This window comes from Octopus sinensis, linkage group LG2 (assembly GCF_006345805.1).
Source record: "Octopus sinensis linkage group LG2, ASM634580v1, whole genome shotgun sequence".
In the NCBI taxonomy this organism is placed as follows: domain Eukaryota; kingdom Metazoa; phylum Mollusca; class Cephalopoda; order Octopoda; family Octopodidae; genus Octopus; species Octopus sinensis.
The window spans coordinates 155,590,227-155,597,512 of record NC_042998.1 but is presented as its reverse complement, the minus strand read 5'-3'; positions in this window follow the sequence as shown (position 1 = coordinate 155,597,512).

Genomic DNA, 7,286 nt, shown 5'->3' with positions numbered 1-7,286 from the left:
CCCCAGATTCTTCAACTATTTTATAAGAAAGGGGTTAATGGCAAGATAGGGATTCAGCTTAAAAATAAATTGTATAACAAAAAATACATAAATAAATTACTGCTCCAACGATGTAATTTTAGTATGTGTGTATGTATGTATGTATGTATGTATGTGTGTGTGTGTGTATGTATGGATCAAAACAGTTTGATTCAAATTCTGTGGTACTTATTTATTCATACATACATATACATGTAGATGTATATAACATATATATATATATATTGTATGTAAACATCTTTTATATATATATAATGTATGCATCTATAATACACACACGTTATAAATATATACACATATATGCATTAGAATATGTGTGTATAGGTGTGTATATATATATATATATATGCATATGTTTGTATACATGTGTGTGTAGCTATTTAGGATCTACACAAATTTTATATATACTCCACGAAGTTTGAAAGTGTTTAGTTATAAAAAATTATTTTTTAAATCTGTAGGTCAAAAGGTAATGATCCGGTATTTAAAATTTTTGTTGCATTTCTAATCTTTCTGATGTCTAAGGATGGATATTTATGCGTATGAATCTTTTTCTTTTTATTTTGTTTCAAATATAATTCTAGGGAACTGAAAAAGCTGTGTACGATGCCAAGCGAATTTAGCTGTTTACGTTTTAGCTATTTACATGTTTACGTTAAGTACGTCACAAAATAGCTGTTTACGTCACAGTAACAATATTTTGAGAGGCAGTAAATGATATGAGGTCGAAACAAAGAATACCATTGGTTAAAATTCGAATTATTAAACAACGTTAAACTTAGAAATTACAATTCCGTTTTCATTTTGGTTTACAATTATGTTTTCTTTTGACACATTCTACCAGTATACGAAGTTTCAAATTGTTTAGTTAACTAGAAAAATCTGGCCTTCTTTTAGAAAAGATCCCCGCTAAGTTTGCCGACGATCAGCAAATCATCAGTAGGGTCGAGGATGTATATCGAGTATTATTGCAGTCTAAGTTACAGGAAAAGCATTGCTAAAGTACCTGTCTTGTAATTGGTAATATTTATTACCACTTGAATGTTCTGTTAGAACAAACTATATTGCGGTAGATACCATGAGAGAAACTCTTATTAGCTTCTGGTGCAAAATGTACTCTTTTTTTTATATCATTAACATAGATATATATCCGCCATCTCCAGCGCCGGTCATATGATTTCGACCGGTCTTGTCAAATGATGGATGCTCGACCGCTAGACATAGCAGGGACTCATCTCCCCGCCAGCTAATTGCGACACCAGCACCTGTTCTGGTACAGTTTTTGTATATAAGTCGTTGAACTGGTTAAGAGCACTCTTGATATGAGAAATAAGGGCAGCGATGATGACATGAGTTTACTGAGGTAGTTATTGAATGCCAAGAACTTTGCCTCAGCCTTCTTTCTAAAAAAGAAACACCCCACGAAAATAAAGCCCCCTCCCTCATCGATTGGAACTGCCGACATTGTTCTAGATATCAACTAGGAAATCTTTTAGGCTGAATATCATTTATGTCAGCTTCACTAATAACTGAAAGCCTTCAGAAACTGGTTATTGCTCTATTGAAAATAGTTCTAAATTACACTGTATAATTGCAACCTCAATTGCCAATTTTTTGCATTAAATCGTTTTACAACTTGAATGTTACCAGTAGAAAGCACAGATTTAATAGATCAAAAACCAGTGGAAAATGTTAAGCTTTCGCAAAATGCAGCCAAAATATGGTTGAGACATGAAGGCACCGAAGTATGAATATATGATTTATGCAAGTAAAATAAGTTATAAAGTATCATATTCGATCACAGATCCCCAACATTCGAAGACATCGTCACGTGATAAGTAGAGGACGCTGAACATTTGTATGAAATCGTTTTATATTGATTTTACAAATACTCAGTTGAAATGTCTTTTGCTGTTTGATGTTAGTGTCGTTAAAACTCATTGATGGATAGAATTACTTTGATATATTTTCATATATCGCCATACATTTTTATCTAATCATTATCACCTCACTAAAGTTTATATCACTTCAACTACGCAATTGGAGGTAAGATATTTATTTAAAATGAGCTTCTTTACACTGTATAGTTTCATGATTTTTAGAAACAAAACTACATTTTTCAGTCAATAGTTTAATCATTAATGTGTTTAACATGTATTTGTTGTAAATTTGCGTATTGTTTTCAAAACGCGTTGATCCTCCTGTAGATAATTTGATTTCGACTAATAAATTATTTTATTTAATCATTTACTAACTAGACTGGTATTTTTAAATATCTTAATTTAAAACTTGTTCAAATAAATTTTTTTTTTCAAAAATTACATTTCAAAATGTTCAATTGATTTGCAAATACAATATCTTAATTTGTTCAGAAAAGAAATGAGATTGTGTGACGTTCCTTCATTTCTTAGTAGCGATCTTTTTGATATCCCGCCAATGGGTAGCTATCAAAACTCACTGTTTCAGAATGATTTAAAATAAAACATTGCTTCAAAATTTCATGTTAATTCCTGTTCCAATCACGACATTCTTTGTTATTTTCAAGATTAGTTAAAACAATGACTATTTCAATAAAGGGATTTGATGTTAAATATTAATCACCACTTTTTATCGACAAGAATCTTGCTTTAGATTAGCAACTAGCTTCTGAGGAGTTGAATTCTCGAGATAGTTGGTGTTCTTACTTGTAACTATAAATTTATTAATGTTCTTCACAAAATCTTTGTTTTACCATCACATTTTAACGACAACAACATTTCAGTGATTTAAGTTTTTGCATTAAAATCTTTGATAGTACTTCAAGTTCTATTTAGAATTATTACTATAACTAAGACAACGCCGAACTATTGAAACAAAAAGGTATTTCAATAATTTTATATCAATATCATTTGTAATTGTTTGTATTTTATTTTTTTGCGAAATTTTAATGAACAATTCAAATCAGTTGATGTGCAGATTAGCAACAAGACAAGAATCGGCATTCAAGAATCCATGGATTAGAAAATAAATTTAGTGACCTCGGAACGAGACTGTGTATTCCGCTCGGGCTAATTAAATTTCATTTCTATTAACTAAAACAATTCAAAATAGTCTTTAATTCAATTATTACAAATAAACAAGCACTGATATTCATGATGTGCGAATCATTGAGGCAGTTAAGTTTTTTTTCAGGAAAACTTTCTTGCCTTCACAAGATGAGAAAATTGGACAAAACAGAAAAGAAAAAGAAAAAAAAAGCCCTAAAACAATTCGGTATTATTTGATCCTTTCACCCGATTTTCACAAAGTAAAAAACTCGGATTTTTTTTATGTACCCTGACCTAATATGCTGCAAAATCCTTATTTGTGCTCGGAAAAAGTGGGTGGCTGGGACCCCCACTATATCCCGGAATCATTGGAATTTTTTTTTTCGTTTAATGAATTCCGGTGACATAATATGCTACAAAATCCTTTTTTGGGTCCGGAAAACGGGGTGGGGTGAGGTGGAAGCCTTGAAAATTTCACCTCCACCCTTTCACTAAGAAAAAAAGAAAAAAAACTCGGATTTTTTGCATGGAATCAAGTACCCTGATCTCCTAATATGCTGTAAACCCCTTATTTTTGTTAGGAAAAATAAAAAAAAAGGACGGGGGGACCGAACCCCCCCCCCATATCCTGAAATCATTGGAAATTTTTTTTTGTTGACTGAATTCCGGTGACCTAATATGCTGCAAAACCTTTTTTGGGGTCCGGAAAACAGGGTGGGATGGGGTGGAACCCTCGGAAATTTCACCCCCAACCTAATTTTCAAATGTTTTTTGCTATTTCTTTCTTTACCCATAATTTTAGATAACATTTTGCAGAAATACGTTTTCGAGAGAGTGTGGATTACATTAGATTGAAAACTCAAAGAAGTTTGAAATGAATAAGTGAAAATGCAGAGGTTACAGAAGTTATTTGGTAACGAAATGTGTGGAGAGATAACAAACGATAAATTCATCCAAAAAAAAAAAACACGTTAGAGTTTTTGCTTGTATGTGTGAAACGAAGTAAAAGTAACATAATATCTTTTTCCTACCTCTTATAACCTTATAACCTACTGGTTATAATATATATAATAATCCTGAATAGATTTTTCCCATGGCAATTTTTGGCGCCGAAATGTGTTTCATTTTTGTGTGGGGTGGGAGAGAGAAAAAAGAGTGAGTGGGTGACGAAGTTTACCTAAACATTGAAAGGGTAACAATCATAATTATATATATCATTATACATCATCATCGTTTAACGTCTGCTTTCCATGCTGGCATGGGTTGGACGGTTTGATTGAGGACTGGTAAGCCAGGAGGCTGCAATGAGACTCCAGTCTGTTCTGGCAAGATTTCTACAGCTGGATGCCCTTCCTAATGCCAACCACTTCGAGAGTGTAGTGGGTGCTTTTCAAGTGTAACTGTTACAGGGGCCAGTCAGATGGCACTGACATTGATCACGCTTGAATTGTACTTATGTGGCACTGGCACCGGTATTGGCTGCACCAGTGCCATCTGACTGGTTCCTGTGCCAGTCAGTGGTTGGCGTTAGGAAGGGCATCAAGCTGTAGAAACCTTGCCAGAACAGACTGGAGTCTCAGTCAGACCGTCCAACCCATGCCAGCATGGAAAGCAGACGTTAAATGATGATGATGTATAATGATATATATAATTATGATTGTTATCCATTCAATGTTTAGGTAAACTTTGTTACCCACTCACTCACTCTTTCTTTCTCTCTCACCCCAAGCAAAAATGGACACATTTCGGTGCCAAAAATTGCCATGGGAAAATCTGTTCGAGATTATTATATATATTATATCCAGTGATTTTAAGAGGTAGGAAAAAGATATTTTGTTACTTTTACTTCGTTTCACACACATATATGCAAAAACTGTTTTTTTTTTGTTTTAGATGAATTTATCGTTTGTTATCTCTCCACACACTTCATTACCAACTAACTTCTATAACCTCTGCATTTCACCTATTCATTTCAAATTTCTTTGAGTTTTCAATCTAATGTAATCCACACTCTTGAAAATGTATTTCTGCAAAATGTTAACTAAAATTATGGGTAAAGAAAAAAATAGAAAAAATATTTGGAAATGAGGTTGAAATTTCTGAGGGTTCCATCCCACCCTGTTTTCTGGACCCCAAAAAAGGTTTTGCGGCATATTAGGAGGTCAGGGTACCTGATTCCATGCAAAAAATCAGTTTTTTTTCTTAGTGAAAATCGTGTGGGTGAAAAGATCAGTGGGGTGGGGTGGGTGAAAATTCCGAGGCTTCCACCTCATCCACCTTGTTTTCTGGACCCAATAAAAAGGGTTTTGTAGCATATTAGGAGGTCACTGGAATTCATTCACTGAAAAGAAAAAATTTCCAACGATTCCGGGATATAGGAGGGAGGGTCTGGTACCCCACCTTTTTTTTCTGAACAAAAATAAGGAGTTTGCAGCGTATTAGGAGGTCAGGGTACTTGATTTACCAACAATTCATCACCCTGGTTTGAAAAGTTGGGGGTGCTGGGAAACCTCTCTAATGGCTATTGAGGCACACTTGCAGTTTTGCCATGGGTGATGGTGGCACTAGCAGACAGTAAGCGGTGCCTTGGAAACTGGTCCGATTGGATAAAGAGGGAATCGAAGGTGGCCTTTGTTCTTGGGAGCAGACAAACCCAATTCCCTTCAGTGTTGGAGAGCTTCATCCAACTCCTTGTTGGAACTGGTCCATTTTGGAGAGGAGAGGATGTTGCTCACCAGGGTAGAGGAAAGGAAGTGGGAGAAAGAGGGACGAACACTTACAAAGACCAAGACTTCCAAATCACTTGAGCAATGCATTATGATCGTGGGATATTGGAGAGAGTCTGACATTGACCAAGCATTCAAGTCTCCAAAAATTAGGTTGTTGAAGCGTTGGAGGCATGATGGGAATTGGTAAAATGAGCTGATTCTGAGCAAATATAAAGCTTAGGGATTGTGAGGTAATTCCTAAGTATGAAAAAACCTCAATGGCGTTCGATAACTTCACTATTTTCAGCAATTGCTCAAGGGCAGCCACCTTCGACTAGAAGATGGACTCAAAGCCAAGGTCAGTGATTGAGGCTCCTAAGGAGCACCAAGCCGATAGGAGAGGGATTGCAATGGAAGGGAAGGACTCTGCAAAAAGGTCAATAGTTGATTGATGTTGAGAATCCGGGTGGTTGATGATCCAGGGTTCATATTTGGAGCTGTTTACTTGGAGACTCCGATGACCAAGCTCCCCAACCATCATGTTTGCAATGGTGAGAACCCTGTCCAGAGTTCCTCCCAAACAAGCATTGTCGAGATACCAGGTGTTGAGGTCTAGCTCAACTTCCATCTTGGTGATGTCATCAATGCCCTGTGCAAACAGTGGGCCTGAGTGGTTGCCCTGTTGGACTCCTGAAGTGGAGGTGATGATTTGGTCCCGAGAAGCCTCCATGCAAGGCGGTAGAGTTTGGGACCTTCTCTCTTACTGAGCTGAGGACAGCATCACAGCTCATGGAATTGGAGGCATTCTTAAGGTCAAGTTTGAGGATGACCTTGGGTGACAAGGAGGACAAGTTGGCATAGGCTTTGCTAGTGTAGGCAGCAGCTTCACATTCCATTTTGGTACCCACTCCTAGCTGGGTGGGGGGAAATGCCTCCTCCAATAAGCTAGAGACCGATTGTAAGCGCACCTTTGCAGTGAGATGGCATAGGGTGCAGCCGATCGCAATGGGGTGCAGGTCTCCATTCTGTTTAATGAGGCCAAATAATTTTGCTCTGAAGAATAGTGAACAGGTAAAGCGGATGACGTTCCCTGAAGAGAACTGGTTCACAAACTGAGTCAAATTCTCTAAGAGCTCAAGTCCAACATCACCTATAAGGAGATACAAGCCTATAAGGAGATACCATCCTTGAGGTGATGAAGCCAAGGGCCATCAATTCCCACACCTGAACCAGCAGGGAAGGATGAAATCACCTTTCTGATGTTATCAGAGGTAAAGACCGGTCTCAAGTATTCTGGGTGATTGGGCCAGTTTAGTTGATTATCTAGGGGTACTGGTAGGTGCTTCTCTTTCAGACGTCTAAGTGACTCAGAGTTACATGGAACGAGGTAGGATTGAGAAGAGAGGAGACACAGACCCTTTTATGTCAAATTCGCTGAATTTAGCATTGACTGCATGCTTGAGGTTTATTGATTGCCTGCCGGTAGGCACCATGCTCAATGTCAAATTGAGGT